Genomic DNA, 18,798 nt, shown 5'->3' on the forward strand with positions numbered 1-18,798 from the left:
CAAAGAGTCGGCTCTTCGCATCAGATGGCCAAATGATTTGAGTTTCAGCTTCAGCATCAGTCCTTCCAATGAATATTCAGGGCTAATTTCATTTAGGATTGACTGGTTTGATCTTGCAGTCCAAGAGATTATCAAGAGTCTTCTCCAGCACCACAATTTGAAAGCATCAGTCCTTTGGCACTCAGTCTTCTTTAGGGTCCAATTCTCACATCTCCACATGACTACTAGAAAAACCATAGCTTTGACTATACAGATTTTTATTGGCAAAGTGATGTCTCTGCTTTCAAATATGCTATCTGGGTTTGTCATAGCTTTCCTTCCAAGGAGCAAGAGTCTTTTAATTTCATGGCTGCAGTCATTGACCGCAGTGTTTCTGGAGCCCAAGAATCTGTCACTGTTTCTACTTTTCCCCCTATATTTGCCATGAAGTGATGGGACAAGATGCCATGATCTTAGTTTTCTGAATGTTGAATTTCAAGCCAGCTTTTTCACCCTCATCAAGAGGTTCTTTAGGTCCTTTTAACTTTCTGCCATTAGAGTGGTGTCATCTGCATATATGAGGGTGTTGATATGTCTCCTGGCAATCTTGTTTCACCTTGTGATTCATCCAGCCAGGCATTTCATATGATGTACTCTGCATATAAATTAGATGAGCACAGAGACCATATACGGCCTTGTCATACTCCTTTCCCAATTTGGAACCACTCAGTTGTTTCAAGTCCAGTTCTAACTTGCTTCTTAACCCACATACAGGTTTCTCAGGAGTCATGTAAGGTGATCTAGTACTCCCATCTCTTGAAGAATTTTCCAGTTTGCTGTGATCCACACAGTCAAAGGCTTTAGCAGAGTCAATGAAGCAGAAGAAGATGTTTTTCTACAACTCACTTGCTTTCTCCATGATCCAACAAATGTTGGCTGTTGGGGGCCAGAGTGAGGTACTCCACCCGTGGCAAAGGTCATGAGGAAGGAGGCTCAACATACGCAAAGGCGGGATCGAGCCTCAGGAGTCCCCCTGGAAATCCTCGAACATCTACCCCCATAACCAGAGCCTGCCTACTTTACTATTTTGTGCTCTCACCTACACCTCTGACTTTACGGGGGGCTGTCCCCCACCACCTCTTTCAGAGAAGGAGTTAACCTAGAGCTCCAGTTAATAAAAATTCCTGGGCGTGACAAGAGTGTTTTAACCTACAAACTCCTCTGAAGGTTCTCTGGCCTGCCTGACAGGCTCGTCCGGCCATATGTGATTGCTCACAGCCTCCCAACCATGAGAAGCACGAGATGCTTTAAACCCTTTAAAAACAAGTTCTTTAGAGAAGTTAGAAAACTATTAGTATAAGTATAGTGGGCTGATTAGAAATTGTATTGATGAAGGGTTTTTTATTTGTTGAGCCAATGTTTGTTGCTAAGTCTCCACATCCCCTGCCCTTACACACATTAATGAATATATAGAAGAAATAAGTATTAACCTTTGATATTAATCATGTTAGACCTTAGGCTAAGTAAATTCTTTCCTTAACTAAAACCCACTACACCCTCACCCTATAGGAATGTAACTTTATTTGGGTGGTGTCTGTTTTAAGAATAATCACCCCTGGAGAAATAAGTGTCCTGGTTGACTGATCGCTGTCACAAGGAGAGGGTCATAAATTGTCAGCAGGCCCCCTGGCCAGAAGATGATGTAACACCCCTAAGACCTCTGTATACATTTGTATGAAGCACCTGACTTTGATAAAAGTCAGGACTGCTGACCCCGTGTGACTTTTGCATAACATCTCAGTGTATAAAAGTAGACCATGGAAAATAAAGAATTGGGATCAGTTCCTCGAAAGACTGGTCTCCTCATGTCTCTCTCTCTCTCTCTCTCTCCGGCTGAGTCTCCATCTGGAGCGCGGAACCCGCCATGCTTACTAATTATGCCTGGGCTTCTAAGATCCGACCGGGGAGGCCTCAGTGTCTCCTCTCCTTCGGGAGAATAGAAGGACGCCTGCGGCCTACGTAAGTGGTGCAAGCTTCTCATCTTGAAGTTTTATTGGTCTCCCTCGTAAAGCAAGCTACTCAGCCTCTTTTCTCCACTGAGTTTTCCTACTGAGCTATCCTCATTCTATTACTCTTTACATCTCTAATTAATATCTAATTGAAGCTATTGTATCCTGATCCTCGCCGACGCCATCCCCGCTTTGAACACCCTGGATCATCTGGGGCTGGACCCCGGCAGTTGGCAATTTGATCCCTGGTTCCTCTGCCTCTTCAAAACCCAGCTTGTAAATCTGAAGTTCACAGTTCACATAGTGCTGAAGCCTAGCTTAAAGAATTTTGAGGACACCCTTGCTAGTGTGTGAAATGAGTGCAAATGTACAGTAGTTTGAACATTCTTTGGCATTGTCCTTCTTTGGGATTACAATTGACCTTTTCCAGTCCTGTGGCCACTGCTGAGTTTTCCAAATTTGCTAACATATTGAGTACAGCACTTTCACAGCATCATCTTTTAGGATTTGAAATAGCGCAACTGGAATTCCATCACCTCCACTAGCTTTGTTCACAGTAATGCTTCCTAAGGCTCACTTGACTTCGCATTCCAGAATGTTTGGCTCTAGGTGAGTGATCACACCATCCTAATTATCTGGGTCACGAAGATCTTTTTTTGTATAGTTCTTCTGTGTATTCTTGCCACTTCTTAATATCTTCTGTTTCTGTTAGGTCCTGACTGTCTGTCCTTTATCGTGCCCATGCCCTTCCTTGCATGAAATGCTCCCTTGATATCTCCAGTTTTCTTAAAGAGATTTCTAGTCTTTCCCATCCTATTATTTCCCTCTATTTCTTTGCATTGTTCATTTAAGAAGGCCTTATCTCTCCTTGCTGTTCTCTGGAACTCTGCATTAAGTGGGTATATCTGCCTTTTTCCTTTGCCTGTTGCTTCTCTTCTTTCCTCAGCTATTTATAACACCTGCTCATTCAACCACTTTGACTTCTTGTGTTTCCTTTTCATTTAAGATGGTTTTGGTCACTGCCTTTTGTACAATGGTACAAATCTCTGTCCATAGTTCTTCAGGCTATTTGTCTACCAGATCTAATCCCTTGAATCTATCCATCACCTCCACTGAATAATCATAAGGGATTTGATTTAGGTCATACCTGAATGGCCTAGTGGTTTTCCCCACTTTCTTCAATTTAAGTCTGAATTTGGCAATAAGGAGCTGATGATCTGAGCCACAGTCAGCTCCCAGTCTTGTTTTTGCTGTCTGTACAGAGCTTCTCCATCTTCGAGTACAAAGAATATAATCAATCTGATTTCTGTACTGACTATTTGGTGATATTCATATGTAAAGTCATCTCTTGCAATGTTGGAAAAGGGTGTTTGCTGTGACCAATGTGTTTGCTTGACAAAACTCTGCTAGCCTTTGTGCTGCTTTATTTTGTACTCCAAGGCCAATCTTGCCTGTTGACTTCCTAATTTTGCATTTCAACCCCCCATGATGAAAAGGATATCTTTTTTTGGCGTTAGTAAAAAGGTGTTGTAGGTCTTCATAGAACCATTCAACTTCATCTTCTTTGGCATTAGTGGTTGGTACATAGACTTGGATTACTGTGATGTTGTGTGGTTCGCCTTGGACAGAAACTGAGATCATTCTGTTGTTTTGGAGGTTGCACCCAAGTACTGTATTTTGGACTCTTGTTGACTATGATGGCTACTCCATCTCTTCTAAGGGATTCTTGCCCTCAGTGGTAGATATAATAGTCATCTCAATTAAATTTGCCCTATCCTGTCCATTTTAGTTCACTGACTCCTAAGATACTGACCTTCACTCTTGCCATCTCCTGCTTGACCACTTCCAATTTATCTTGGTTTACGGACCTAACATTCCAGGTTCCTATGCAATATGGTTCTTTACAGCATCAGACGTTACTTTCACCACCAGTCACATCCACAACTGAGCATCATTTCTGCTTTGACCCAGTCACTTTCTGGAGCTATTAGTAATTGCCCTCTGCTCTTCCCCACTACCATACCGGACACCTTCCGACATGGGGCGGGGGAGTGGGGCTCATATTCTGGTATCATATCTTTTCGCCTTTTCATACTGTTCATGGGGGTCTCAAGGTAAGGATACTGCAGTGGGTTGCCATTTCCTCCTCTAGTGGACCACATTTTGTCAGAACTCTTCACTAAGACCCATCCATCTTGGGTGGGCCTGCACAGCATGGCTCATAACTTCATTGAGTTACACAAGCCCCTTCACCATGACAAGGCCATGATACATGAAAGGGGGTAGCATGACTTTTCCCGCTGTATTCTTTTTTTCCAAAATATTTTAGTTATTCTAAGTCCTGTGCATTTTCATGTAAATTTTTAAATAAGTCTGTCTGTGTCTATTAAAAACCATGCTGGGATTTTGATAAGATTTGCATTCAACCTATAAATCAATTCTGGGAAAACTGACATCTTTGCTATGTTGAATCTTGCAATGCATGAACACAACCTTGATTTTAATTGTCCCCTACGGGATTCTTTGCCTCAGCTCCTGGGTTAAAACATCCCTGGGGCCCACATCTGCTGAAACTACCACAGCCTTTGGACCCAGAGCTGCCCTCCCTGGTCCTGGTCTCTGGCACAATCCCCTCTGATTACAGCTATGGCTACCAACTGTAACACTACAGGAAAAGCCAGAATTTGAACTTGAATTCTACAGCCATCACATGTCAGCTGAGGAACCACAGCCTTGATTTCCTTCGCTATGGGATAACAATACCTGCCTTGGAGCATCTCAATAGCTAGGTCTTAAAAAGAGACTCTTATTATCTCTCTAACACATGAGCCACCCACTTACCTAAGCTGGTATGTAACTAGATTTTAGTATCTAAAATGCCAAACTGCAAGCAACCTTATTAGTAAAACTTCACCTATTACTTCATCATTTCTATTTGTTGTGATCATTCTGGACCCTAGTATTATCTGTATTTTTATCCTAGTCATTGAAAAATAATAAAAAGAAGGCAAAGAGACATGGACAGAATGTGACACACACTAGAGAAATCTGTTCTGCTGTAGGTCCTTTGGCTCAGTGAACAGAAAGACATTCTTGGAAATTAGGCAAAAGAGATGGATTTTAAAATAGGTTCCCTGGCGGCTCAGTTTGTAAAGAGACCACCTGCAATGCAGGAGACCTGGGTTCAATCCCTGAGTTGGGAAGACAACCTGGAGAAGGAAATGGCAATCCACTCCAGTATTCCAGGGAAAAACTATGGACAGAGGAGCCTGAATGAGCTATATAGTCCATGGGGTCACAAGAGTCAGACACAACTTGGTGACTCAACCATCACCACCATGGATTAAAAGGAAATCAAAGAATCATGTCTGGGAGCAATGGAAGCCAGCAGTGCCAAAATCAGGAACATGGCCGTCTTGTGGCTCTAACCACCATTTCTTTATCTATGTCACTCTACTCAAGATGTGAAGAACTAATGAAAGGTCCTCTTGGCTGAGCTCAGGCACTGTGACTGGCTCCTGGTTGGACCAGAAAGTAGGAGGAAGGATCTGGCTGATAAGCCCCTTCAGCATCTGTGACAGAAAGATTCCACTGAAGCTGCTCACAGTGGAGGGCAGGCTGTGTCCCAGATGGAGTCACACACTCTTGGAAGGGGATGTGAGCACTTATATACCACCAAGTGTCAAAAGTGTATGCTAATTTTTTTCATTTGATCATGATTCACTAATTAGCAGTGTCTGGCAATGACTATTCATCCAGAAAGAGATCCACCCAGTTGTGTAGGAATACAGGATGTGTTAACAAATAGACAGTCTTGCTGAAACGCAGGTGTGTGAAGCCTAGGACATTTCATGAATCTACTGGATTTACAGCCCTCATGTTGGAATTGAAGCTGCCAAGCTGATTGTATAGTGAACTCAAGTCTCTTAACCTCAGTGCTCAAATTTTCTCATTGACAAAAAAGAGATAATGGTTCTAATCTCACACTTCGGTGGGGTTTTTTAAATTACAAAGTACAACATACCTTATTTGTTACCTGTATGATAGTTATAACCCCAACTGCCTTTTTTATAAGCAGAGACCACCGGAGATCCCTCAATTTTGTTTCAATTTTCAAAATAAGATTGAGGCAACAAACCAGAGAGAGGAAATCCCGACAGACTGTTGAGTTATTCTGCAAGACAGAAAAAAAGGGAAATGGAAGACCTCCTGCCATTTGAAGAAATCTGGGAGGGAGCGGTGAGGAGCAGGGCAGGGAGAAAGGGAGGAAGGCCCAAGAGGTGGCAATGGCAATGACATCATGCTTTATGATGACACCCATCCCATGCACCCCCTGGAGACCCTCCCCAAAGGGCAGTTTCATGTTCCAGTGGGCACCCTACAGCGCAATGGAAGTTGCAAGGAATGAGAACCCAAGTAGCAAAGAAAACCCATCCCACTTGGATCCCCACCCTATGATGCAATTTCAAGCTCCATGCACCATGGAATTTAGGGGCTAAAAACAAACACACAGGGACCTCCAGGGGCAAGCAAGCCTCCTGCACCTTCTGGATTACACACATTGGCCTTCATATCAGAACAACAGAAAACTAAAATCCCTAGCCCTTGGGTGAGTTTTCTCAAGCAGAAAAAGGAAAAGAAAGGTTCTTTGTGCCTTTATTCCATCTTTGATCTTCCATCCATTCTCTAAGGGCACAAATGACTGTTTATAAATGTTTCCATACAAAAATTATACTATGAATAGCCATCATAGTCAACAAAAGAGTCCAAAATGCAGTATTTGGATGCAATCTCAAAAATGACAGAATGATCTCTGTTCGTTTCCAAGGCAAATCATTCAATATCATAGTAATCCAAGGCTATGCCCCAACCAGTAATGCTGAATAAGCTGAAGTTGAAGAGTTCTATGAAGACCTACAAGACCTTTTAGAACACTCAAAAAAGATATTCTTTTCATTATAGGGGACTGGAACGCAAAAGTAAGAAGTCAAGAAACACCTGAAGTAACAGGCAAATTTGGCCTTGGAGTACAGAATGAAACAGGGCAAAGACTCAGAATTTTGCCAAGAGAACATACTGATCAGAGCAAACACCCTCTTCCAACAACATAAGAGAAGACTCTACACATGGACATCACCAGATGGTCAACACCAAAATCAGATTGATTGTATTCTTTGCAGCCAAAGATGAAGAAGCTCTATATAATTAGCAAAAACAAGACCAGGACCTGACTGTGGCTCAGATCATGAACTCCTTATTGCCAAATTCAGACTTAAATTGAAGAAAGTAGGGAAAACCACTAGACCATTCAGGTATGACCTAAATCAAATCCCTTATGATTATACAGTGGAAGTGAGAAATAGATTTAAGGGACTAGATCTGATAGAGTGCCTGAAGATCTATGGACGGAGGTTCGTGACAATGTACAGGAGACAGGGATCAAGACCATCACCATGGAAAAGAAATACAAAAAAGCAAAATGGCTCTCTGAGGAGGCCTTACAAATAGCTGTGAAAAGAAGAGAAGCAAAAAAACAAAGGAGAAAAGGAAAGATATACCCATTTGAATGCAGAGTTCCAAAGAATAGCAAGAAGAGATAAGAAAGCCTTCCACAATGATCAGCGTAAAGAAATAGAGGAAAACAATAGAATGGGAAAGACTAGAGATCTCTTCAAGAAAATTAGAGATACCAAGGGAACATTTCATGCAAAGATGGACCCTAATAAAGGACAGAAACGGTATGGACCTAATAGAAGCAGAAGATATTAAGAAGAGGTGGCAAGAATACACAGAAGAACTATACAAAAAAGATCTTCACAACCCAGATGATCACGATGGTGTGATCACTCACCTTGAGCCACACATCCTGGAATGTGAAGTCAAGTGGGCCTTAGAAAGCATCATGATGAACAAAGCTAGTGGAGGTGATGGAATTCCAGTTGAACTATTTCAAATCCTAAAAGATGATGCTGTGAAAGTGTGGCACTCAATATGCTGGCAAATTTGGAAAATTCAGCAGTGGCCACAGGACTGGAAAAGGTCAGTTTTCATTCCAGTCCCAAAGAAAGGCAACGCCAAAGAATGCTCAAATTCCTGCACAATTGCACTCATCTCACACGCTAGTAAAGTAAGGCTCAAAATTCTCCAAGCCAGGCTTCAGCAATACATGAACCCATGGACTGCCAGATGTTCAAGCTGGTTTTAGAAAAGGCAGAGGAACCAGAGATCAAATTGCCAACATCCGCTGGATCATCAAAAAAGCAAGAGAGTTCCAGAAAAACATCTATTTCTGTTTTATTGACTATGCCAAAGCCTTTGACTGTGTGGATCACAATAAACTGTGGAAAATTCTGAAAGAGATGGGAATACCAGACCACCTGACCTGCCTCTTGAGAAATCTGTATGCAGGTCAGGAAGCAACAGTTAGAACTGGACATGGAACAACAGACTGGTTCCAAATAGGAAAAGGAGTACGTCAAGGATGTATATTGTCTCCCTGATTATTTAACTTATATGCAGAATACATCATGAGAAATGCTGGGCTGGATGAAGCACAAGCTGGAATCAAGATTGCCAGGAGAAATATCAATAACCTCAGATAGGCAGATGACACCACCCTTTATGGCAGAAAGTGAAGAAGAACTAAAGAGCCTCTTGATGAAAGTAAAAGAGGAAAGTGAAAAAGTTGGCTTAAAGCTCAACATTCAGAAAATGAAGATCATGGCATCTGGTCCCATCACTTCATGGCAAATAGATGGGGAAGTAGCAGTGGAAGTGGAAGTAGAAGTGGAAACAGTAGCACACTTTATTTTGGGGGACTGCAGAATCACTGCAGGTGGTGACTGCAGCCATGAAATTAAAAGACACTTGCTCCTTGGAAGAAAAGCTATGACCAAACTAGACAGCATATTAAAAAGCAGAGACATTACTTTGTCAACAAAGGTCCATCTAGTCAAGGCTATGGTTTTTCCAGTGGTCATGTATGGATGTGAGAGTAGGACTATAAAGAAAGCTGAGCACAGAAGAACTGATGCATTTGAACTGTGGTGTTGGAAAAGACTCTTGAGAGTCCCTTGGTCTGCAAGGAGATCCAACCAGTCCATCCTAAAGGAGATCAGTCCTAGGTGTTCATTGGAAGGACTGATGTTGAAGCTGAAACTCCAATCCTTTGTCCACCTGATATGAAGAACTAACTCATTGGAAAAGACCGTGATGCTGGGAAAGATTGAAGGCAGGAGGAGAAGGGGATGACATGGTTGGATGGTATCACCAACTCAACGGACATGAGTTTGGGTAAACTCCAGGAGTTGGTGATGGACAGGGAGGCCTGGCATTCGCACTCTGTGGGGTTGCAAAGAGTTGGACACGACTGAGCAACTGAACTGAACTGATACATGTTTCCATATAAAAATCACTCTCCAGGCCTTTTTGTTTGTAGTGGGTGTGGTGGTTTCCTGCTGCATGCAGACTTTCACATGGAAGCCTTTTTCTTTTGAACCAAAAGTATGGAAAACCAGCACCCTTTGATGGCCATGTGGTACAATCCTTTGTCTGTGGGCTCTTTGGTCACATACTTTGCAGGGTACACAATCCGTCACAGACATGAGTAGGGTGTGCCTGCCATGTGGAAGGCCTCCAGCCCATTTCCACAGGAGGTGCCTAACCACAGCCTATGCAGAACATGAGTCTGTCCTCCAGCATGTGGCCCTCCCATTCCAGCCACGGCCAGGGCTGCAGACCGAACACCAGAGCGGCCAAATCCCAGCCTCTGGGGTGGACACAGGGAAAAAGACAAGCTACGCCCATTGGGCTCTCTTCCTTGGGAGTTGGAAATGGGATGTGGGTAAGATAATGCAGAAAGTGAAGGTCAAGGTAGGGCATGAGATAGCTCTCGAGGCCCCGAGGAATCATGACCAAACCAGAATGAGGAGAAACCAAGCCAACAGTAGGAGAAGGAAGCAGACAGAAGAAAATCAGTTGCTTCATATTTGCCCATCTGTTCTGAGCACAAGCCACACCTTCACCTACCTCCTCCAATTCTCTCTTCCTCCTCCCATCTCCTCCCTTCTGCACATAAACACACCAAAGTGCAATGGTTACAGCTGCCTTTATGGCTGATGGAAATGCATGGTTCCAATTCCCTGGTTTCTCCCACTCCAGAACGAGATCATAAAGACATGCTGACCATCTCGTCACATGCAGGCATAATGACACCAAGACCTTTCCTTGTGGTCTCAAAGTACCCAGACAGAACACCTGAACACTTAAGTTTTCCACCATGGCACTCTCCCCACCGTAGAATCTATCTGTAGCCTCAGAGGAAGAGAGGCTGGCTCTTGCAAACCTCCCAGGATGCCAACATTCAGCCATCACCAGCTAAAGAAGAAAGAAGGTCGTCACAGTGTGGGCGCGAGGCAATGCTTCCTTTGCTGTTCATTCAGGCTGTCAGTTCCGTAGTGGGTTTGTGAAGAAGGGAAACAGAAAAGGATGTGGAAGTAATGTCACTGTTGGCCACGATATGTATGTGTGTGGGGGGGAAACAGAGCTGAACGTATTTTCAGGATGTGGAAAGTAGATATGGCTCAACCAAAGAATTTATAGCTGTCGCTGGCACCCCCAAGACCATAAAACTGTGCACAGAAGCTACTTTTAGGCTTTGAGGATCAAAGAACTAGATTCAAAACATAGATAATAGAGTAACAACCGCTGCTCAACAGGGAGCAGGAGATAAAAATAATTTGCTACACTTCGCTGGATCCCACCCCCATACCTTTAACACAGCAATCCCAGGTACTTAATTTATTAGAGTGTGCGCAGGCATCACAGATGAGAGAAAATCCTATCAGTGATGGAAGAAACAGGAGACAGAAGATCTTCAGCCAGCAGTTAAACAAGAGCAAGGTTTCAGAAGCCAACGAAGGTACAGCAGGAGGAAAGGAATTCCTAGGAAAGCAGGTCTCCTTGCCTTAGGTCAGTAAAAGCCATCTACATAAAGAAATTCATATCTCATTTTTTAAATTACTTGAAAATAGGCTATTGCTTCAATTAAGAGACTGAATTAATTTCCTAGAATTAATTTGCTTTCTGGGTTTGAAGTCAGTCATGAATGACACAGACCAAAAGGTACACCCAGACACTCCCTCTCCCAACCCATCTTTTAAACAACAGATCTCCCTCCAGCGACCATTAAAAGGCACCCTAGAGCTATACCGTAGCTATCAAGAATGAAATGTTAAAGCTGGCAGAATGAAAGCTGGCTAAAGGTGACATACCCTCGTCCCTCCGTGCTGACCCAAAGGAAGTGCTGGCTGTAGGAGACACGTCTGTTGCGATGTCTGTGGACGTGCGCACCAGCACTTTAATGAAGAAATAGGACTGGACACACAGGCTCACTCCCCCAGCACCACTCCTTCCTAAAGTCTCCTCTTTGCCCCTCACAATCGTCAGGGACAAACCGGCTGGGAGTGTTGACGGTAGACAGATGGAAAAAACACTTCATCTTATGGACTCAGTGAGAGCTTTTGATTCAAAGTAAAGAGTAACTACTGTTTGAAGTCCCAGCCATAAAAAATTAATAATAATTTAAATAGTCACTTTCCCCCAAAGTCGTCTTCTCCAATCCCGCAAGTTGTAACGTACTAAAGGAATACTTTCATTTATGCGTCCAAATACGTAATTCAGGGTGAGATTTCGTGTGATATAGCCACAGGGAACTTTCTGGAAGAAAAAGGCAGTCTCCTAATGGGATATATAAACTGCTTTAAGGTTTTAAGATTTGGCAGAGCATACTGTGCTTTTGCTGCACATAAGCCAGAAATGGCAGAGAAAAGAATTGGGTTTTCTAGGCACTGCAACAGAGAAGGCGATGGCACCCCACTCCAGTACTCTTGCCTGGAAAATCCCATGGACGGAGGAGCCTGGTGGGCTGCAGTCCATGGGGTCGCTAAGAGTCGGACAGGACTGAGAGACTTCACTTTCACTTTTCACTTTCATGCATTGGAGAAGGAAATGGCAACCCACTCCAGTGTTCTTGCCTGGAGAGTCCCAGTGACGGCGGAGCCTGGTGGGCTGCCGTCTACGGGGTCGCACAGAGTTGGACACGACTGAAGTGACTTAGCAGCAGTAGCAGCAGGCACTGCAAAAGGACTTGCCTAGTGTTTCAGTAGGTTCACAGAACGCAGCAAGCCGGACAGGCAGTGTCCTCAACACAAAGCAACACAGAGCCCTGAGCTTCCAGCTGGCAAGGGGACCCCGCAGAGAAAATAGGATGCTTTTCAATTAGCTGGCATCTCACCAATGGGGCCTGGAGAAGGCAATGGCACCCCACTCCAGTACTCTTCCCTGGAGAATCCCATGGACAGAGGAACCTGGTAGGCTGCAGTCCATAGGGTCTCAAAGAGTCAGACATGACTGAGCGACTTCACTTTCACACATTGGAGAAGGAAATGGCAACCCACGCCAGTGTTCTTGCCTGGAGAATCCCAGGGATGGCAGAGCCTGGTGGGCTGCCGTCTATGCAGTCGCACAGAATCGGACACGACTGAAGCAACTTAGCAGCAGCAGCACCGATGGGGATGGAGGGGTGTTGCAGAAGGATAAAGTGGGGAGGGGGACTGGGAAAACAGGCATAGAGGGACACGTGGATTCTGGAAGTGGGAAATTATTTTTCAAGCATAGAGAAACAACTTTAAAATATTACTAAGGAATTAATGTATGAGATGGTTGAAGGGCATCACCGACTTGATGGACATGAGTCTGAGCAAGCTCTAGGAGTTAGTGATGGACAGGGAAGCGTAGTGTGCTGCAGTCAATGGGGTTGCAAAGAGTCGAACACAACTGAGCAACTGAACTGAACCGAACTGAATGTATAAAGTGTCGTCAGCAGGAAGGAGTATAAAGCAGGGATTGTTGTTGTTTAATTGCTCAGTTGTGTCCAACTCTTTGCAACCCTATGGACTGTAGTCCGCCAGGCTCCTCTGTCCATGGGATTCCTCAGGCAAGAATACTGCCATTTCCTTCTCCAGAGGATCTTCCTGACCCAAGGATCAAACCCGTGTCTCCTGCATTGGCAGGCAGATTCTTTACCACTGAGCCACTGGGGAAGCAGGGATACATGTGTTATAAAAAATACACTGTGGCCAAGATCCCCTGACCATTAAGACCACAGATGACTGGGATGTCTCTGGTGGCCCACTGGCTAAGACATCACACTGCCAATGCAGGGGGCCAGGGTTCGACCCCTGGTCAAGGAACTAGATCTCACAAGCCACAACTAAGACCTGGCACAGCCAAATATTTTTTTTTTTTAAAGACCACAGATAAATGAACAGAAAAACCTAATCAAGCAGATGGATGGCAATCTCCAAGGGATAAGTCATTTCACTGGGTATATATACCCTGGCCCAGGTATATACTAAGAGCAGAAATGTAAACATATACACATACACACATATGCATCTGGAGGTGGAGCATCCCATGACCCGAGAACAGGAGGCACTGGGAAAATTCATTCACAAGGACTTTTTAATTGCTTTGTGTATGTTTTTCCTCTTCCCCATTTCTTCCGATGGTGATCAGGATTGTGTTTTGAAATCATGATCTCCCACTGCAGCACTGTAATTACGTAAATATGGCATCATAAATGAAGGTTAGTGCTAGAAATAGCAGAGCAGAGAGAGGTGCTATTTGTCTCTATGGATGCAAGTGTGTGTGCATATTTTACAACAAATCTCCAATATACGCGGTATTTGGAAATCCTTTGCTAGTCCAAGCAAGCGCAACTTAAGCAAAAGAATAAGCGCCTCAGTCTCGTTTTCAGCTGAAAAAGATGATGGCAAAAAAGGCAGGTTTTTCTAGTCATGATAAGTGGAAATAATCAGGTAAGAGCTAGGTTCTGACTGAGCTTTACACTGAGCTCAGGGCCCTGCGCTGGCCCGTGCTGAGGGGGCCCCAGGGGCTCTGCCTAGGGGCAGCACTCAGTCTGGGGTGGTACATCCTGTCAGTGGTACCCCTCAGCACCCCCTGGAGCCCCAGGGAATGTCTATTAAGCACCATTCAGAACAGGAGAACTACCTTCCTCCCTACTCTCACCCATTCCTGCCCTCAGATCACCAACCAGATCTTCAACCCATAGGGGTGGGAGTCGGAAGATAAACAGCCCAGCTTCTTCCATTCTCAGGTAAAAGGAAAATTCTAAAGTGTATTCCATAAGAGTCACACGGAGTAAGTGGCAGTCCTAAAATATGTCAACAAATTCTTTGAACTTCAGTCTTTAAAAAGGTGAAGCCCAATTCCCCTGCCCTCAAATGCAAGCGACATTAAGTGACACTTCTAATGACTAGAACATGATGAGACTTCCAAGCTGAGGCGGTGAAAACGCGGCCTCTAGGGAAAGCCAGAGCCATGTCGTGAGAACACAGGCAGCTCGCGGGGAGGCCCGCACAGCAAGGGACGAGGCGTCGCACCAACAACCAGCGCCCGCGCACCAGCCGCGTGGTGGAGCCACCTTGGAGACGGATCCTGCACCCCTTCCAGCCTTCAGATGCTGCTGCTCCGACCACCATCTTGACTATAATCTTACCAGAGGTCTTGAGCCAGAGCTGCCCAGATAAGCCAGTTCTGAATCCCTCAGCTACAGGAAATGTAAGTATAATAAATAGTTCTTGCTTAAGCCATTAAATTGCGGAGTAATTTGTTACCCAGCAGTCCTAGTGGCATCGACCCCAATACCCACAGCTGTAACCTACTTACCAACTCCCTCGCTGTGCTCCCGTAGATCACCTCCAAATTCAATGACCTGCACTTAGAATTCCTGTCTCCACGTTTGCCTTTGGTGTCTCAGACATCCCATATAAGGCCAATATTATTATTATCCTCATTTTAAGTATGAGAAAACACACAAAGGTTAGAGGTACACAGCAGGCCCTGACAGAGTGAGATTCCCTGAATCCTACTTCACTGCCCTCTTCTTCCTCCAGCTGCATCCCTCCAACCCAATCCTCTTTGCAGTTAAGTAATCTCTCCTCCCTCCCCAAGAACAATAAGTTAATTTTCTCATTCACTGTGGACAAAGGCACCCATCATAATCATAAAATGTAAAAAAAAAAAAAAATACTAAGCAAATTCAACAACAAAAGCAGGAACTTTGAGTCACTGAAGTTTCAGTGTGTTTATTTTTCCTAATGCTACCTGTACATGGCAGGGAGAAATAATTAGCGAATTAACGGGCTGTTCTTTGTTGAGACTGATGCAAAGGCTGGATATGGCTCTGTTTGTTCTTACGTCTGGGATACAGGGCTGGTCTAAAACTGCTGGTCAACGTCACTTGTGATTTACTGAAGTCATGAACAAGCAACATGCTGCGTGGGCAAGAAACAATGAAGAGGAAACCTATATGTGTTATGCTTTCTGTTCTGATCGAATAAAATGGACAGCCAACTTCAGCTGTTAGACATCTAATCATAATCATTATCGTGCTATGTGATAATTAGGCATAGATGGGACATGAATGACTCTTGATAGCACCATTTTATTAAACAATAACTTTTGTGTTTTTCTTCTCTCTTTAATAGTTTTCCAATATCCCAGCTCTACTTGGTGTCACTGTATTTTTTCCACTGAGCCTAACTGACAGAAGAGAACTCATGTGGGCTTTGGAACCAAACGAGTCACGCAGGCTGTGTGACCTTGATAAAGGCACCTTATGTCTCTGGACTCTTGTATAAGATGAAAATGAGGCCCCTCCCGCAGGATGGATATGAGCATCAAATGAGAAACTGAAAGAAACTTCTAGCACAGTCTTAATATGCAGTAGGCACTCGATGAAGTCTTCCTGTCTCTTATATCCACATGACTGCCACGTCCAATAATGTCAGAGGTTCTCAATCTTCTCCCCATGACTTATTTTCTCTGCCTCGGATCCCATTCCCCGAAGCACCTGCCTTCAATCTCCAAGTCACATGGTTTCACACTAAAATTCCCCCAAAGACTTCCTATTTACTGAAAGAATACTACCAAAGTAATCGGGAAAATTGGCTTTGAGATCATTCATAGAAATAGACAGGTTTAAAATTTAGCTAGGAGCAAGAGTGTCAGCACCTTAGCGTGAATAATTTCTAGTTACACACAAATGATGATGGTAAGGTCTCTGTTTGGTTTGGGTATAGCTGGTGAGAAACTGGAAGGTACTAAGTCAACTGAAAGACCTAAAGGAAAAAAAAAAAAAACAACTGTGGAACCCAATAAGCACCCAGTGAGAGGCTGCTGGTGTTTTGGAATAATTTAGGTAATACATATGGATGGAAAGTGTCCACAAAAATATTCCACATCCTTACGGCTGTCTGCTCTCCTGCCCTTTGGCAGGCATGGCGAAGGCAAAAAGTTTGCTGCTCTGAAGTACCAACGCCCACTGATACACACAACAGCTCATAACCACAACAGTAAAAGTAGTAACGACCACTTCTTAAAGGCTAACATTTATTCGCATACCAAGGTTACCAAACAGCTTTTCTGTCTTACCTCATTTGACCTTCTTACAGCCTGAGTGGATACCATTAACTCCATTTCACAGATAAGCCAACTGAGACCCAGACAGGTTAGATGTCATGCCTAAGAAGCCCATGAATAATAAGCGATAGAATCAGATCTGAACTCTTAACCTCACACTCTTGTCTCTTATCAGCTTTCCTCTATTAGCTTGTTTGAGGGATAAATGGAAACTAATTTATAAATTCTCCAGTTGGCTTTTCTTGCCCCGTATTGGCTTTCAGACCGACAAGCACACACATCCAAATCACAAACAAGGTACTGTAGAAAGAGCTTAACAATAACTGTGTCCAGGGAATTCCCCGGTGGTCCAGTGGTTAGGACTCGGTCCTTTCACTGTCGGAGCTCAGGTTCAATTTCTGGTTGGGGAACTAAGACCCCACAAGCCACCCAGCGAGGTTAAAAATAAATAAATACGTAAATAACGGTTTAATTACCTTTGAGAAAATTCCTACTGAATAGAGAGTCTGCTTCCCAGGGCCCAGGGCAATGGCAAGTGTGGCTGTGTTAGGACCACTGTAGAGAAAAGACCACACAGTGATAAAGTCTCATTCTTTGGAGCAATTCTGGCAGCAAATACTCCCATCTGCGGCGCCACTTTTCTCTGCAGAAGGAAGCATTCAGAGCTGGTCACCAAAGGCAGACCTTGACTGGATCCCCTCTGAAGTAAACCTACAATCCATTTTTTTCCAACTTTCCCATGCCATCACGGGGAATTCACGGGGAATTCTGACCACAAATGTCAGATTTCTCTGTAAAGCTCTCGACCTCCCTGGAACAGAACCACTGTCCAATATCAGAAATGGAAGCATCACTTTCAAAACAAGGCAGTGAGGCTACAGGAGACCCACCCTGAGCCAGACTGTGCCAGGAGCTGGGGTCCCTGGGCCAGGTGCAGATGGACGAGGTCCTCCCAGGGCTCGGCATCAGTGTCTCCTGGAGATACTTAAAATCCCAGCAGGTCTCTATTGAGAACTAATTATTGCCAATTAATTCCAAAACTCTGCAAATAGGAAGGAGGCCTTAGTCTTGCTAAAGGTCTGATTCTCCTGTTCAGCTCCAGCTGAAAAACACTATTAAAGCAGAATCTAGAATGTTCCAAACTTTCTAGATTCGAGAATCCCCCGAGGTTCCTAGTAAAAATACAGGTTTGGGGACTTCCCCGGCAGTCCAGTGGTTAAGACTGAGCTTCCACTGTAAGCGGGAGGGGGTTCCCTCCCTGGTAGGGGAACTAAGACCCGCAAGCAAGCACCACAAGGCAAAAACAAAACCAAAACAGATTCATGGTTCCTGATTTTTATCTCCTGAATCAGAATTTTCAGTAAGGGCTTGGGAATATATGTATTTTTGAACAAAAGCCCAATGATTCTCAGGGTTGGAAAAGTTAGACCAAATCTGTTAACTGTCCTCGAAAAATCAACAAAGTGAAAAGCCAATCGATGGAATAAGAGAATATTTGCAAGTCGTCTCTCTGACAAGAGGTTCACGGCCAGAATACATAAGCCCCAAACAAGAAGACAACTCGGTTTCATAAAGGGGTGGGGGGTGGAGCGGGGCAGTAAAGGAAGCCGGGCTGAGGCGAGGCCTTTTCTCCCCAGAAACTCAACACCATCGCCCCCAGCCCAGCCGGACTGGGCGTGAAGCTTCGGGGTGCACGCCCTGGCGGCGGTCCTGGGAATGGTGACTCCCCGCTATCTGTTCCCGCCCTGCCCGAACCAAGTTCCGCAGGTACCCCAGACCTGGCTTAGCCCCCCCCCCAATGATGTGTGTGTAGGGACCACGGCTCACAACTGTTCATCATAAATTTCATGCAGCTGTACCCTCGGTACACGCCTTTCAAAATTCAGTATGGATTTTGATCATGGTATCACGGTAGTGTCACAAAGTCATACCACAGATAAACGCTTGATTTCTATCCCATTTGGCGAGGAAGTTGCTTACCACCCCAGCCCACCCACCCCCGTTCCATTGCCAAAAGGGTAGAGTTCTGACCCGAATGTTGGCTGATTTTCCTTTGTATTAAGAATTAAGTAAAATGAAACAGTGAAACCCTTCCTTCCCCGGGAAAACAGGCAAAGGACTTGAACCGACATTTCTCCAAAGACAAGCCAGCAAGCATATGAAAAGATGCTCAGTAAACATGACTCAATAGAGATGTAAGTCAAAACCACAGTGAGATATCACCTCATACCCACTGGGATGGCCATTATCAAGGAAAAAAGTGGAAAATAACAAGTGATGTTGAGGATGCAGAAAAACTGGAATC

The 18,798-nt window shown here is 44.3% G+C and overlaps 2 long non-coding RNA genes across 10 annotated transcripts in view; one reads left to right on the plus strand and one right to left on the minus strand.

Moving 5' to 3' along the window:
* Positions 1 to 17,710, minus strand: part of LOC147347952 (uncharacterized) — a 146,727-nt gene extending 129,017 nt beyond the window's left edge. Inside the window, exons 1-2 of one of the 9 annotated variants that reach the window (XR_015150848.1) lie at positions 17,384 to 17,704; positions 16,970 to 17,048 (exon numbers count right to left, since the gene is read on the minus strand). This is a non-coding gene — a long non-coding RNA (uncharacterized LOC147347952). Of the gene's footprint in view, positions 1 to 6,012; positions 6,163 to 14,738; positions 14,987 to 16,969 lie in introns of those variants that run through there. The other 8 variants (XR_015150846.1, XR_015150853.1, XR_015150847.1 and 5 more) reach the window with 8 other exon arrangements.
* Positions 12,486 to 15,976, plus strand: LOC147347954 (uncharacterized). The gene is made up of 2 exons (XR_015150854.1): positions 12,486 to 14,630; positions 15,560 to 15,976. It is a non-coding gene; the product is annotated as an uncharacterized LOC147347954 (long non-coding RNA).
* Positions 17,711 to 18,798: the final 1,088 nt, after the last annotated feature.

This window comes from Bos grunniens, chromosome 22 (genome assembly GCF_055505025.1).
Source record: "Bos grunniens cultivar Pamir isolate PY7600 chromosome 22, Bosgru_T2T1.0, whole genome shotgun sequence".
Classification (NCBI taxonomy): domain Eukaryota; kingdom Metazoa; phylum Chordata; class Mammalia; order Artiodactyla; family Bovidae; genus Bos; species Bos grunniens.